The following is a 16,735-nucleotide window of genomic DNA, read 5'->3' on the forward strand; positions in this document are numbered from 1 at the left end:
ACCTTATACTTCCTGTAATGTTTAGTTAGCAATTTTAAGGTTGCAACAACTGTCACTCATAAATTTGGGGTGGGTGGGGGTGGGAGTTGGGAAGTGCTAGTGCAAAGTAACCCACAAAGTTTGTCCTCCACAAATCTAACATTGCATCAGAATATGTAAACATTAGAGTTCTTCTTTAAGAGAATCTTAGTAATCTTAGTTCAGGTATTATCATATTTTTTTAGTTCCAGTACTGTATTTATAGACACAAAGCTTTTACTGAGGTTTTATTTCTTTCTTTTCTTTTTTTTTTTTTTCCTAGTTGTTAATGTTGTTGTTTATTTGAATGTTTATAATGTTGTTGTCTCAATAGGAATTTGATTTAACAGGTAGGTCAGTGGCCTAAGAATGAGGGATTCTAATGTAATATTACCTTCCATTTACAAGGTTTTCGCTATGTTTGTGTCCCTGATAGAAAGCCTGGGAGTAATGTCCTTTTGCAAACATTTTTAACAGTTGCAGCCTCATTAGCAATATCAATTGCAATTCCTTTAATGCTACAGGCAATGCAGCTGTGGAGAAGATATCTGGATCTGTGTATCCAAAGCACATTTATGTTTCCATGCGGTCTTGTTGACATTGCTCCATCCTCATTGACTTCCTCTGTAATGGATATGTGCCTTGCCTACTTAGCAGGGTCTGGAATGAAACGTCCCACAATACTCAGGGTAGCTGAGGCCACCATACACACTCTGGCCTCTCGTTTTATTCATCTTAAGAAACAAGCATTTTACTGGGTTAAGGAGATTGGAAGGATGGGTAAGGATGACATACTGTTATACCTTTTTTCCTTCAAAATGTAGTCTCAAAAGGGAAGACAGTTGAAATGGAGAAAAAATTAAGGTACCATGTTGGAACCCATTTCTACTGTCTGTGTTAGAAATCAAGACTTTCGGTGACTTGTAAAGTAGAATGAGAATAAGGGTTTTCACCTACAAAAGAACTAATACATTAATTCAGTATTATCTATTGTATTGTTAGGTCTGTTAGCAAAATTACCTTTTTTAAATTAAACTGATATAAGAAATAGCCAAATCTTTCTGATTAAGCCAAATAAGGAGTTTCCAAGTATATTTATAGTAAACATGATGCAAAGATTACACAATGGAAATTTCAACCCAAGCACTTATAAAGTATCAAAGCAAATAAAACAAAAGACAATGATTAAAAGGAGCAGGTAGCTTGAACCATGGCATCAATAAAATCTACCTGTATAGCATATCACATACTGCTTCCTGATTTCAGTATCAAAATGTGTTGATTATTTCTGATATTTACTTTTTGTTGGTAATTGTAAATCATTCTGAAACAGGGAGGCAACATGTTGAGTTAATTTTGAAAATAGTCTATATTTTAGCAGTTCTGAATGTAAAATGTGTATTTTTTATAAATTATCTAATACTACGTTAAAATATTTCAGTTTTGTTCTAAAAATGCATGGCTTTCCATAGTAGACTTGTAGTTTTGTTCTTTGGTTTTAAGCCACTTTTCTTATTCTGTGGTCGAGTCCCTCTTTCTTCCTCCCTCCTTTACCTAAAAAATAATTCCAAGTATGGATTTTCATTGTCTGCTAGCTCTTACACCAATGCATTTTTCAGTTTAAAAGTGTAGAAATTCTGAACTCCAGACACAGCCCTATATTTACTTTATGTGAGTGCTTAGTTCAACACTTCTAACAGGAAAATGTTGAACATCAAAATGTATCATTGTGACTCCTATAACTGAGTCCACAGATCAGTTTTTGCACCTCACCACAAATATATTTTGTATAAATTAAAAGCAGTTTATCTGGAGTGCTTTTTCAACCACAACCAATTCTAAATTACAACCTATTAAAAAATAATGACATAATCCAAAAGCCATGAAATTCCTACCAGTTTCGTACCAAAATGATTTCTAGAAATGGACAAGCTGACAGACATTCAGCATTTGAATAACTAATCAAGAGCTACTAAATATCTCTGTGCTGTATTCTACTGGATGTTTCTTGACTGTAGTGTAATTGGGGAGTTAGGACATGAAAAATAAATCGTAGCTATACAATTCTAATAGAAGATTTGTGAAAGAAACATGAAATACAAATATTTTGATAGCATATATACTGCATTGCTGTATGAATATCTTATTTATTAACAAATCACCATTTCACATCTGAGATCAAATAAAAGTAGAAGCATTCCTTTTTTGTCATCTGAAAGATTTTCAGTTGCTAGGTGTGGGTTTATAAAGATAAATGGCCATAGAAATGGGAATGTAAAGTTAAGAAAAGGTGGGGTTTTTTTAAGAGAGTATTATTGCTACGGTAGAATGGAGAAATACAAGGAGTATTTCTAAGTGTTCCTGTAAAAAAAAAAAGAGACTTTTCAGTCTTCTTGACATTGCTCTCAAAGACTTGTAAGCACATTTTAATGACAATTACTCGCATGAGTGTAGATGAAGCAATCGCAAGCAATCTGTCAGAGGTGGGGGTCTTGCAAAAACAGATTCATAATCAGCATGAATATTTTAATGTGCAAGTTGAACACAAAACAGACATAGTAAGTATGATAAATCCAACTTAGAAAGTTGCATTTCTACAGCTATAAAAGTTAGTCATTGGACCCAGAGAAAACAGCAAAGGCACGTTTCTTCTTTTAGAGATTTTGAGTGACTGGGGTTTTTCTTTGCCTGTTGTGGTTTTTGCACTGGAAACACCCAGCTAAATGTTTTAAATTTTATTTTTGAAGGTGGTAAAAAAGAAAGATAGAGATCTTACCTGTGTAACCTCAGGGCCTTCAAGGTTTCAAGAAATAGGTATCGTAAAAGTTGAATTAAACATCTGATGCAAAGAAGTAAGCAGTTTTTTTGTACTTCACAGAACCTCTGAAAGCTTTAGGAGTTACAGCTTCCTGCCAGTGTAAGTCACTTCTGCTTTTAGTTTTGAAAACTCACAGTATGACACTGCTTATTGCATGCTATTTTGGGTGCCCTGAGTAAAACTATGAACACAGGCACTTTTGTGCAAAACATCATAAGGCCTCTCTGATGTTCATTCAGAGTTCAGAATTAAAATGCGGGAGGCTCCAGCAAGCAAAATACAAGCTGATTTTCTTTTTCCTAGTGGAAAAATAAAGTACTCCCTGGCAAGTAACCAAGGTGGTGGGAAGGTAATTCATTTTGTGAGAGAGTATTTTGCAAGTGAAAGGGATATGCCCTCTGTTTAGAGATTAGTCAGAGAAACAAGTGATCAATTTAGAGTAGTTACAAAAGTTAGTCAAAGAAGAGAGTTTCTACAGTCTGGGTTTTGCCCTCCAGCCTTCCCCCTGCCCCCAATTTAGTTTTAAGAATCATAAAATCTTCATACTGAGGGGGAAAAAAAACCCTAACACATGCCGAAGATAGCGGCTTCTGTCTTTACATATTTTGGGATACATTAAATAAATTCTTTACAACTCTTGCAACTGTCTATAACAGTTTATTTTTGTCTACTAGCTAATGTTTGAAAAATATAATGAACATAATCATAAAAAAAAACCAAGAAAACAACCCTCAAAACCTTGTGGAAAAATTATGCAACAGGTTATATTTTTTTCATAGAATTAAGTTTTATCTTAAGTCAGTTTAGAAATTTTTAAACAATAACTCAATTATACCTTGTCCATTCCTTGTGCTTTCAAAAAGAAAAAAGGATATATTGGCAATAAACAAGAACTATGGATTACAGTAACATTTCTGTAATTATTATGAAGACATTTATGGTGAGATAATCTGGAGCTACATCAATTTTAGCTCCAGGCCAAGAAGACTTCTGAGAAGTCCTAAATGGTAAAACAACAAACATGACATTTTGTCAATGTATTCTGTTAAGGATAAAACTAAAACAAACAACAACAACAAAAAAAACACCCAAAAACCTTCTAAAACCATTTTAAATTTTCCATTCTAAAATTAGTAGCTCTAAGGAATAAATATGTTAGATATTTTTTTTTGTCCCAAAATTGCGTCTGTCAGGCAGAAATTTTTGACATCTCGAGAAAAGTTACCTCTCCCTCTTCCTTCTTCCCCATCCAATCTAGGAAAATTTAGCAACTGTTTCTATGTAGAAATTGAAAAACTCTTATCTGTACTGTTATCATGTATTTTTAACATATTTTCTTCTGGAAAAGAAGGAAAGTAAATTGTGACCAGCCCTGTAGAACTGCCTTAGAATTTCAGGAATCTCATGGCCAGAAGACAAAAGATTGTGAACAAGGAAAGGTGATTCTTCAGTATATGTAATACTACAAGAAGACATGACTATAGTGCTGCCAAGTCAGAGAAGAAAGCAGAGCAGAGCACTGTCTGCAAAGGAAGCACTTCTGGTTGATCCATATGTGAGCTCTGGTACCTTGGCTAACACCAAGTCACTGTTTACTTTATTCATGTCTAGATGTCAGGGGCAAATCAGCTGGTTCCAAATAAATACAAGCCCCTCTAGTATCACAGACCTTAAATCTCGAAATGAATGGGCTTGAAATGATACAAGGAAAACTGTCCATCCATTATGTCCATCTTGACACAATTAGAAAGTCTACTCTATAAATTATTGTGTACACTATCTGGGCAGCTGGATTTTTGTGAGAATATTCAGAATTACTTCTCAGCCTTTTGAGAATGATCTCCTGACAACTTCTTGAGGACTATCTCCTCCTAACTACTTCAGTATAAGTAATACAGTTTCTGTATCAGGCTGAAAATGAACACAAAATTCATCAAATTATATACAGTTTTATCAATAAGTAGATAGACTGGCTAATATTTTTTTCTCAAACCAGAGCAAACATCATAATATTATACAGCTTAAGGTTCTTTGAGAAGACTGTATTCTTAGTATTTATGAAGTTAGGTATTAAAAACAATCTGACAAAGTTTTCTTTCTGGTGCTCTTACCTCAAGCATTTTTGCCTGTGCTAGGTAAAACTTGATTTCTTTGTCTAAAGCTTGATGTTAGATTTGAGTCAAGGTATCAATATAAACTAAAATAACATTTTCATATCTTCTACAATTTTTATCATGGTTGGTTGTTTAAGAAACAGGAATGTTTGGGGAGAGCTGCTTTTTAGTAAGAATAGTTGCATTCTACATTTGCTTCATGGTCTGACATGACCTCTGCACAGGGTGAGGTATAGCTGATGCAAAATAGAAAAATGGGAAGAGGTGAAAGACTCTTTCTTAAGATCTCTGGAAACTGAAAAAGTGTAATTGAAATTCAGTTATGTGTTACCATTTACCAATTGGAAAAACGGATTTTTTACAAATGCTGCTTCTCACTGGCTTTCTAGCAGTACAGGAGAGGTGACGTTTCATTCACCGAGCCAGAGTTAACTATACATAGGTGTAAGAAAAGGGTAAAACAGGTTGACAGTTGGCAAACAAGATATGCTCATTCATTAAGAATGCTGAATCTTGTCACAAGATGAAATCTAAGATGTGCCATGTGAAGGGAACAGAAATGAGCAGTAGGGATCATATAAACATGAAAGTTTCTTGGAAATGTTTGTTGGAGAACTGGTGAGGCAAACTGGCCAGAACAGGAGGGATTTTTGACAAGGTACAGATAGAATGCAACAACAAGGAAAAAATAGATTAGTTGTGTGGTCTGCATCTTGAAAAGAGAAATCAAATAAGAAGGCTAGTTCACAAAGTTATAAGAAACATTTTTCAGCTGAGAAGAAAACACGTACTTATTGCCAGTACAGTGTTCCCATGGGATAAACAGTCTCTGCTTCTCTTTATCTAGGCATCTGTTAATGACAGGCAGGCTTCTTGATATTAATATTGAAAGGAAACAATTTGGGCCATCACATATTAAGGAAAACAGTTACCCTGTTAGCTCTAGCCTGATTTCACAGACCATGCTATTTCCTGCAGTGAGGGATCTCAGCAATATGGTAGCTTTCAGCAGCCACTGTCACAGCATCTCTCCAAGGTGTGTTAAAAGCTTAACATCATCTTGCTTCACAGGGGAGGCCTGTTGCTTGCTGACAGTAGAATTAATAGCACAATCAACATGAACGGGCAACCCATTTCTGAGGGAACATGTGAGGAGCTCTACTCATCGGCTGAGCAAAACCTTACTGGAGGTTTGGAAGAGTTGAGTGAACTTTATTTTACCTAAATAAATAAATGAGTTGGCATATAGACACTGGAGACTGAGACAGAAACTTAGTAATTCCAATTAAACTTTGGAGTAAATTCCTTTTTCATTATATCTATTGTGATTAAAATTAGGATTTTTATCCATCCAAAAGCTATAGCTTGAATTACGTGTTTGCTTAAGGGCAAGAACTTGATAATAAAATTGGAATTAAAATATCTATACAATTTAAAACTTGGATTTTTTTATGATATCTATTAATTCTTTTTAACGTTAAATTTAACGTCAAATATAGTGACCAATCATAATTTGTGGATATATATGTTTGTGCTATAATGACTTGAAGAAAGACAGTCCTAAGAATCCAGTAGAATTAATTATCTTTTCCTAAGGAAAATCTATTAAATTTTCTGAATACTAAAGAAAAAATAAAGATGGTAAACAGAATAAAGAGCACTGTGTGGAAAAAAAAAAAAAAAAAGAAAAAAGAAAGGATTAAAAAGGGATCAGTTCTCATTCAAGATGATGAATGAGACTGTATCCTCATCTTTGACACTTGCCTAATTGGACTGATGTCAGAAGATTTCACTCCCTTGGGTTCATTCAGTGGGACTACAGGTAAACAGATCTTCCCTTAATCACTTGCCAGTATGAGGAGAATTCAAAATACAGACAGATGCTTTTGCAAGGGCAAAACGCTTTCCTGAAAAATCTTCGAAAACTAAAAGGGGAGAGAAACTGGGGGGGTGGACGGTGGGGGGAGCTGGGTGACAGAAAGAGAAAAAAACCCTTAATTTGTTTCTTCTTATTTTATTTTATTTGTGGTTTAATTATTGTTCTACTGTGTTTGTGAGCTGCATTTACCCAATGCAGGGGTTTAGAGGAAATTCAGTGATGGGATTTCAGTCCTATCCATCTGAGGGGGAATCTCTTTCATAAAAGACAGGGAAGAAAAAAGAGATTTTATACCCAGAGCAAAACTAGATTTTTTTCTTTCAAGGTATTTTTCTCTAAAAGGTGAAAAAATGAATTAATATGTTGCATGTATTAGTCTGCAGAGAATAGGAAGCCATGGGTTTATCTACCAATAAAGGTGATTAATTTAGAAAGGAAGTAGTTTTAAAAGCCTCATATTTTGTCAAAAGTTAAATGAAGTTAGTCAAATGTCTGCTGAGTTCATGGCAAGCATGTATAAGAGCAACATATGTGAAGACTTATCTAGTCATGTCCTCAGTTTTGCATAGGCATTCATTGATCCTGTGAACTAAAATTAGGGGGAAGAGGATGCATTCATTTCCCTATTTGGTCTCAGAATATTATGGAGGTTATGATGTTTTTACACTTTTACACATCATTGGCATGAAATACGAGAAGAGTGAAGTTGTATTCTTTGATTTTTATATATATATTATGTTCCCAACTTCTAAATAATAGCTTATAACCTTTGCAAATATGACAAAGAGAAAATAAGGCAGATTATTCAAATATCAATCTGATATCAGAGTAAGCTGAATTTGCTTAGTAAGGGACTGGGAAGGAGAGGGACAGAACTCCAGGTTTCAAGGGGGATGAATCTCCCAGATCACCTATATCCAAATGACGGTTCTTGTGTTTCATATAGGTGTTTGTCATTTGCATCAGGCTAAGCAGAAATATTCCAGGCTCAGTAAGCAGGTGGCACAACACTGCTAAAAGGTGGAGAAGGTGCTGTAAGAATAGCAGCAGTGGCGTATGAGCAACAGCAATGAGAGCATTAATAATATCTTCATATCTGGGGACTCAATACTGAATTTTGGGGATCTGTCCTGAGGGTTTTCTTTTTGTTTGTTTGATTGTTGGGACCTTTGCCATTTCTACATGGACATTTTATGGGGATTCAGATATTCAGCTTGTTGCAGAGCAAATCTTACCTATTACAACTTAAGGGAGACACAGCTCTGAAAGGAGCCAAGTGGAGCCAAGAGAGAAAGGAGAAGTGGGGCTTTGAGGGCTACATAGTTCTGAAATGCAATAATATTTTTTTTAATTCCTGAGCATATATCTTGTCACTATAGATAATAAATATAGTATCAACAAATGAAAGCATTTTGTTGAATAAGTGTATTTCTTTATTTTCCTTCCATTTCCTTAAGAATTCTACTGAAACTAAAATTCAGTTCCCAATAAAATGTTATAAACCACTTCTTCTGGAACAGAAGTTAGAAACTACACATAAGGCAGTGTAAATGCAAGAATGGATGGATTAATCTACAGCACCAGTGAGACTGATTTGTATGGAGTTACTTGGAATCAGTTTCAAAATCTCTTTGTGTCTTAGTTGTTTCATTATTTATCAGTTTGTGTGGTTTACATGGTTCTGTGCTTGCTGTGTTATGACATCCTTTTTTTTTTTTTTTTTTTTCTTTTTTTTTTTTCCCCCCTGTTTCTTTGTTTCTTTTTTTTTCCCCTAGAGGGGAAAGAAGTTTAATGAATTGCAACAAAGCATAATTACTTAAGACAAGTGTGTACCTAGTAGTATGTATGAAAAGTCTGTGGAAATGGTGCATAACCTTCTTAATTAAAAGAATCTAAATATCACACTGTAACCAGGCCTTCCCAGAGATGATTCTTTTCTCTTTTACTTTCCCTTCTCATTACCTTTTCCTTTCCCAGTGAATATTTTTATGATATACTACGTTGTGTTTGGAAAATAATACATAGACATGTTTTTATAATTTCCTGCTTATAATCCCATGACAAGATACAATCAATAGGAGGAAATTCTGAGCAGGAAAATGTTCAAGACAATCCCCTGAAGGAATGGAGCTCTCTTATTCTCTCAGTGTTACACACTGTTTAGATATAGATTGAATAAAATTGGGGATGTCATCTCATCTCTGTCTTTAGCCCAAGGTCTCATGCTGATGATCACATTCTAAGAGCCTGAATTCAGCTGATTTCTGTGAGTAACTAGTTTATATTGTCCCACCTGTCTCTTGCAGAGGTGACAGCAGCTGCTATTAGATACAGGTCATATATAGCATAAGACAGAATTCAGTCATGAATCATTATAGAATATCTTGAAGAATAACAACACATATTTATTTCCATTTGGGTAGCTATGTAACCCTCATACACTTTTTCAAGTACATGATCAGTCTGCTGCAAATATTAGAAAGCTATTTTACCTTTACGGTAGGTAGCAAAGTATGTATTAGTATACCTGTTTACATGTAGGAAAAAATGAAGCATGAATGTAGAAGAAATATTAGAAATATTAAATACAAGTTCATGAAGACCAAATATATAGCTGTGACTGATCAGCCCCATGTTCTGCTGCATTACAACCTCTCCGTAAGCACAAAAACTAGTGTAGAGATTAGTATGAGAACTGGTATAGAGATTATATGGTCAAGTCAGCCTAATTTGGAAAATACATTTATGCATAAATTTCAGTGGCAGAAAAATAATTCTGTTGGATTAGTTCAACAAAACTAAATGAAATATTCCAATTTCAGAAATGTCAATGTGTTTTGGCTTTTTTCTTTCTTTCAATTAATGCCCATGACATTTCCATTCCAAAAAAGAAATGAAATTAAATAGAACAAAATAAAATAAAATTAAGGATTCGCATCTGAAGAATTTAATAATGTCAACATTTCATTCCATATCCCACCAGCAAAGCCTAAATATTAGCTTAGAAGACAAATGTGAAAAGTGAGAACCCGTTGAGATGAGCTGCTGGGTAAAGAAATGTTCCAAGTAGCATCCCTCCTGCCAAGAGGGAGACAAAAGCACAAAACAAAATTATTTACTTTTTCTTAATGGATGCTAAGAAGATGATATAGGACAAGGTGCCCTCTCGTTATGATCCATGGACAACCCCTCATTTCTGCACTTGTTTTGATTTCTAGGTACAGGGTAGGGAATAGCAGTAAGGCAATCTTTTCTGAGCTCTGTTTTTCTAGAATGAAAAATTGGGCTTTTCTGTTACACCCTGAGAAAATGAGAAAAGCGAGCAAAAATGAAACCTTGATTTTTTTGCCACCAATTACACACACACACACACAGAGCCATTTTTTTTAAAAAAGGAATACCTGCCTCTTTTTATTTGTTGCTCTAATTCAGAAGGGAAAATCTTGGGGGTGGGGAGGGAGGTTTTTTTTTCTTTGCAAATTGTGTTTTGCATTGAGGTTCAGAGGCAGACCGTTGACACAAGAGAATTTAATAAAGAGTTTACAGTTGCATTAAGGACACAACAATTTAACCTCAACTGTCATTGCACGACACTAATCCTAATGTTTTCTTGTGTTTTTACCTATAGGGTATGTGATTGCTTGCACTATACTAATACCTATTGCAGACTGAAAGGATTGCTGGTTTAGTTACATAAAATAATGACAAAAAAGCAAACCCAATCTGAATTTAAAACATTTTGGCCTCCCAAAAAGAGGGCCAAGTTAATAATTTCAGCTTAAATAATCCACTGTACGCTCTGTAAAATATCTGAAATTAAGTTTAAAGTGTGATTTATTTTTCTGTTTCTCACTGTAATGTCCACAGTGAGATTATCTTCAGTATCTGTGTACAATTGTCAGTATTAACAGCATGTCCTGCCTAAAAAGCCGTGTGAAGTTTCACTAAAATCAGCAGAAAACCCAAAGCAACCAGCAGATCAGTTTATGTGGGCTAAACATCAAAAACCTGAATTGTTCATAAACAATATCAAATTTTATGTTTTGGTTGAAAAAAAAAAACAAAAACAAAAACAAAAACAAAAACAAAAACAAACAAACCAAAACAAAACACAAAACCACTACCGTAATTGTTATTAAAGAGTTAACATAGCATTACTTAACACAAATTAATAGCTGGTGTAGTGTAAGTCTGTCCTATCTAGCATCTGACACTGTTATTGACACCCTTGTCTCTAAATTGGAGAGACATGGATTTGACAGACGGACCACTTGGTGTATAAGAAATTGGCTGGATGGTCACACTCAAGGAGTTGCAGTCAACGTCTCAATGTCCAAGTGGAGACTAATGACAAATGTCATTCCTCAGGGGTCAGTACTGGGACTGGCGCTGCTCAACATCTCTGTCTTCAGCATAGACAGAGAAAAAGGGTACACCCTCAGCAAGTCTGCCAGCAACACCAAGTTGTGTGATGTAGTCAGCGTGCTGGAGGGAAGGGATGCCATCCAGAGAGACCTTGATAGGCTTGAGAGGAGGTGGTTTTGTTTGAACCTTATGAAGTTCAACAAGGCCAATTGCAAGGTCCTGCACAAATGCAGTCTGGGCAGAGAATGAGCAGCTGAGGAGAAGGACTTGTGGATGTTGGTGGACAAGCTCAATGACTTGGAAATGTATGTTTGCAGCCCAGAAAGCAAACTGTATCTTGGGCTGCATCAAAAGAAGCTTGGTCAGCAGGTCAAAGGAGGTGGTTCTTCCCCTCTGCTCTGCTCTTGTGACAACCCACCTGAAGTACTGCATTCAGCTGTGGGACCCCCAGTATAAGAAGCACAGGGACCTGTGGGTGTGAGTCCAGAGGAGGCCCACAAAGATGATCGGAGGGCTGGAGCACCTCTTCTATGAAGACAGGCTGAGAGAGCTGGTGTTGTTCAGCTTGGAGGAGACATATGAGGAGAGCTTCTAGTACCTAAAGGGAACCTACAAGAAAGCTGGAGATGGACTTTTTACAAAGGCATGCAGTGATAGGATAAGGGGTAATGGCTTTAAACTGAAAGAAGGTAGATTTAGATTAGATGTCAGGAAGAAATTCTGTACTGTGAGGGTGGTGAGACAATGGAACAGGTTACCCAGAGAATTTGTGGATGCCCCATCCCTGGAAGTGTTCAAGGCCAGGCTGGATGGGGCTTTGAGCAACCTGGTGTAGTGGGAGGTGCCCCTGCCCATGATGGGGGGGCTTGCAATTAGGTGATCTTTAAGGTCCCTTCCAACCGAAACCATTCTATGATTCTATTCTATGATTCCATAGTCTTTAAATGTCAAAGACATGTCAGATAGATAGTACTGAGTAACTGCTGCCTATAAAATGCTCCTATTTGATGGGTAGGATGGGCAGATGTAAACTTGCAGGAGCGGGCTGGAAATTAGGACCATACGTGGCAATCAGTTAGCTGAGGGGAATGTGCTCGAGCTTGTATAGACACAACAATTAAAGTGATGAGTCATGCTGAGAGAGCATAGGGGAGTGGGGGACGGATGGTGCCAAGGAGAGGTAACACCTTGCTGTTAATTGATGGTAGTTAACCACCAATCGGGGATTGCCTAGTATGCAGTGCTTAGCTTCAAGAACCAATCTGTTTAAAACGTGCAGCTTCTGAAAGTATATATAAACTTGTGTTTCTGTACAATAAATTGACATTTGCTTGCATCAAGCTGTGTCCCATCTCTTCATTCACCGCAAATTGGTGACCCCGATGTAATCGGGTTAAGGATCTGATGTGAAGGGCTCTCGAATCGCCTGAGCGACTTGCAGCGAATCCCACAGAACTTTGAATGGACCGCTGAAAGGGAGCGGGAGCCAGCTGGCCTGAAATCCCTCCGGAGTTGAGAGGTGAGCTGTGGGAAATCCGTAATGGGGAATCAGGCTTCGTCCCCAGAAAGAGACGTATATGGACTCATAAAGGGTCTTCTAGTCAGATCCAGGAGTCCGTGCCTCAATCTCCTCAAATGGTGACCCTTATGGTGGTGTTCCAAAGCCTTGGAAGAATAAGGACGAAACTGGTCGATAAAAAAGACAGCTCATGGAAGAGGGCTGTTTTCCGGAGGAGACGTCTTGGCTGAACAATCGTCTTGCTGGCTGGACCAGGTGGACAACCTGCATCGAGACAGGTGAGCAGCCAAGAAACTTTAGAGACTTCGAAAGAAATGAAAGTGTGTACATACAGCAGCCAATTGTATGATGCTGCCGTGGAGGGGAACTCCATGTCGGGAATGCACTTAACATCTTGGTGGCAAATTCTGACTACTCTTTGCCAAGTGTGGATTAATTCTACTAACGGTGCTAAACCAGAGGAAGCTGTAAATTCCACCGACAGCGCAACTCTTCTCAACACACCATCAATGATGGCGATTCCGTCCACACCTCCTCTGCCCCCAAAGCTTCTGTCACTGATTGCAGCGACCCTCAGAACACAGGACCAAACATGAGAACAGGACAACTCGGACAATGATTCCATTGACACTGATAAACCTTTTGATCCAGGTCCTATAGATCTGGAAAAGGAGCTAGACCTTTCCCCCACCGCCACCCCCCTCGTCTCTTCCAATGCATTGATTGCATTTTTGAGGAAGGTGAATGGGGGTCTGAGGGGTTGGTGGCAGGAATGCAAGTGGGAAACACTTAAGTGAGGTGTTTTGGGAGTCGCTATGATAAACATGGTTATCTAGTGTTTAATAGATGTCTGCATGCTTGTAGAGATATAAAGATAAGTAACTACATGACTGATTTTTGCCCTGAGCCTGGTGGTTCATATAGCTGTGGTTTGTGTCCGGGCTCAGAGATGTAAATATGGGCTTCTCTGTTATGGTAAAGTGTCTCTGGTTGCATAAAAAAAAGAGGGAATGAAGGGAATGAACCCAGAGGTATGTTCAGAGAAAGCATGCCATGTTTTGAATGTATGTGGGGAATTAAGAATCTTACTGAAAGCCTTGATATTTGGGATAATTGATTACCTATGTATAATGTTAATCCAAAAGAAGTTGATATTGTTTATACTTTGAATGTCGATAATTGTCTTTCTGTAGATGCTAATGTAGTAGGAGGCTATGATGGGAACGTATTGCAGTGGTTCTTCTCTTACCCAGAGTAACAGCAGGGAAAGAGTTAAATCACCTTGTTTGGTAGGCAGTTAAGAATGTGAGTCAAAATTGCCACTGCTTTTTGTTGTTGGTTCAAGGACATGGCTGTGAGGATTTTGATGGTATCTGCTGCGTGGATTTTAGGCACCCCATTGCAGCAACATGTTATCAAAATCTGACAAAATGTCAGCCTTTTTGGCATCCATTCACTCAGTTGGCAATATTGTTTGTTTGCTATTACCTTGGTTGCTGTCATGTTTGCAAGGGCCCTGCAGAACATGGCAAGCCTGGTACTAGCTGTTCAAAAACAAAAAGGGGAAATTGTAAAATTGTACGGAACAGAGACAGTGGGTTGTTTTGACATTGGTAATATGTCTTATTTGCTTTTTTTTTACTTGTTCTATTACGAAAACTAATGACTCGTTTGGTTTCAAAGGTTCTTTTTGTGCAACAGGAAGGAAGAGATGCAGGAGCGGGCTGGAAATTAGGACCATACGTGGCAATCAGTTAGCTGAGGGGAATGTGCTCGAGCTTGTATAGACACAACAATTAAAATGATGAGTCATGCTGAGAGAGCATAGGGGAGTGGGGGACGGATGGTGCCAAGGAGAGGTAACACCTTGCTGTTAATTGATGGTAGTTAACCACCAATCGGGGATTGCCTAGTATGCAGTGCTTAGCTTAAAGAACCAATCTGTTTAAAACGCGCAGCTTCTGAAAGTATATATAAACTTGTGTTTCTGTACAATAAATCGACATTTGCTTGCATCAAGCTGCGTCCCGTCTCTCCATCGCAGCATAAACTTATCTAGCTTCATTGACTGCTGTGTAGTCCCAACCAATTAGAAGACCCTGATGTGAATACTACATGAGCAACAGCACGGAAATGTGTTGACCTCTAAGAGTCAGGGGCACAGTCAACTAAGAGACAAGACTTTGTGTGATAAAACCTGAGGAGAAAAATCAGCCTAGTTTCCCAGAGATATTTTATAGTAAACTAAAAGTATTCTTAGAGGTTCTTCCTTTTTAAACCATCATCTGTTTATGTGTTTTACCATTTGATACCAAGAGAATAAGATGTTCATATGGAATTAATTTTTATGAATGTGTGTTATTAAAGGGCTTTACCCACTGGAGAGAGACAAAGAGATATGTGTGTGTAGTTGATAGTGGAGCATCAAAAGGACAACGAAAATAGAGTAAAACTATAAAATAAAGATTTTAAGCTCTTTGGTGGTTTGTTATATGTTTTTGGTTGTTGTTGGGTTTTTTTTGGAGGGGGGAGCCTATTATTACAAAACAGGGGGGAGCCTATTATTACAAAACAGCAGAGAATAAACAGCAAAGCAGGGCAAAAAGCAGGGCAAAGATGGAGAAGCAATCTTGTCAGTGACAATTTCACGGTATTTAGCAACCTTTCTGCCAGCTACTGGAGAACAGAAAAGGAGCAAAGGACAAAAATGGGAAAAAAAAAAAAAAAAAAAAAAAAAAGAGAGAGAGATATTGAGAGAGAGTGGGGGAAACAGGCAGATTTCCTCTTCACAATTATGCAGAAATCTAGCCAAAATTAAATAATTTGTAGATGCAGTAAGTAGGCTGGGGAGATAGGGTAGGGAGAGACTGACTGTTCTAAATTAAGAACATCCAGTTCATCTTTCCAAGGATAAATCAGATGGAGAAACTATGACTGGATCATCTTGGACACTAGCCAGAAGGAGGACCAGTTTTTCTGGCTGTTGGTAGAAAGAGAAGAGCAACCTATGCAAAGCACAGCAAGGTCTCAGACAGATGATGTGGGTAGCCCAGGAGCAAGGTCAGCCCTGCCTTGGGTGCTGGCCAGCTCACTGGCAACCAGATAGAGAACAGCTTGTGCAGCTGTCAGGCCACTGCCTTCAGGAACCATCCCACCTCCCGTGCAAACAGCCAGGCTGTGGGGTTTCACACAGGGAAGGAGGCTGATAGGAGAAGAAGCTATCATTGCCACTGGATGACTCTACCCTTTAGAAGGGGTTTAGGGATTCAGGAAGCTAAATCTATCAAGGGTACAACAGAGATACTTGAATTCTATTGTTTGGTACAAAATACTGAAGCTCTGCTTTTTTTTGACCTTGGCCAAACACCTTGCCTCCTGAAATGCAAAAGACATACAATATTATTACTCAAATTGCCCAGTGTTTTCAAGATCACCAGTAACATTATAGGTCCAGTCCCAAATATGACTGCTCCTTAGAGAACTTAAAAGGAGCACTCATATTGTTACTGCTAATAAATTCAAACGTTTGATCTTTATTTCACAGGGGGGGAAATGAAACATTTTGCAGTGTTCACTTAAGATAAAATGTATTGCATAACTTTCATGGCTATAGTACTGTTATTTATTGGTGGGTTTTGTTAATTGTTTAATTCTTTAATTGTTGGTTTAATTGCAACATGATAAATTAAAATAATGCTTAAATTGCAGCCCCAAAATAGTACATTTGACCACTGGGCAATTTTTTTTTTTTCCATTTTTTTTTTAATATGTGAATATTTTATAAACTGTAAAGGTTAAAACTTCCTTTCCTTTCAACAGAAATGTCATGCTTGTATCTGAATGCAGACTTGAATTCCAAATGTTTACACCATAAAACTGTGCAAAGATGCATGAGATAATGGAAACCTGAGTTAGTAAGCCTAGAATCTAAGACACAGATATGATATATACATAGATTCTTCCACAGACACCAAGTACCAAAGGTACCAAAAGGCAGGGTTTATTTGCCTGATTACGCTTCT

The 16,735-nt window shown here is 37.4% G+C and overlaps 1 protein-coding gene across 9 annotated transcripts in view; it reads right to left on the bottom strand.

Moving 5' to 3' along the window:
* The window catches only part of LOC308060573 (cadherin-19-like), a 75,613-nt gene extending 65,416 nt beyond the window's left edge, over positions 1–10,197 (bottom strand). For all 9 annotated transcript variants that reach the window (XM_080379483.1, XM_080379484.1, XM_080379476.1 and 6 more), the window contains exon 1: positions 2,795–10,197. The gene's annotated coding sequence lies outside the window, so the exon portion shown is untranslated. The remainder of the gene's footprint in view (positions 1–2,794) is intronic.
* Between the last annotated feature and the right edge of the window lie 6,538 nt (positions 10,198–16,735).

This window comes from Falco punctatus (assembly GCF_963210335.1).
Source record: "Falco punctatus genome assembly, chromosome: 3".
NCBI classification, from domain to species: Eukaryota; Metazoa; Chordata; class Aves; order Falconiformes; family Falconidae; genus Falco; species Falco punctatus.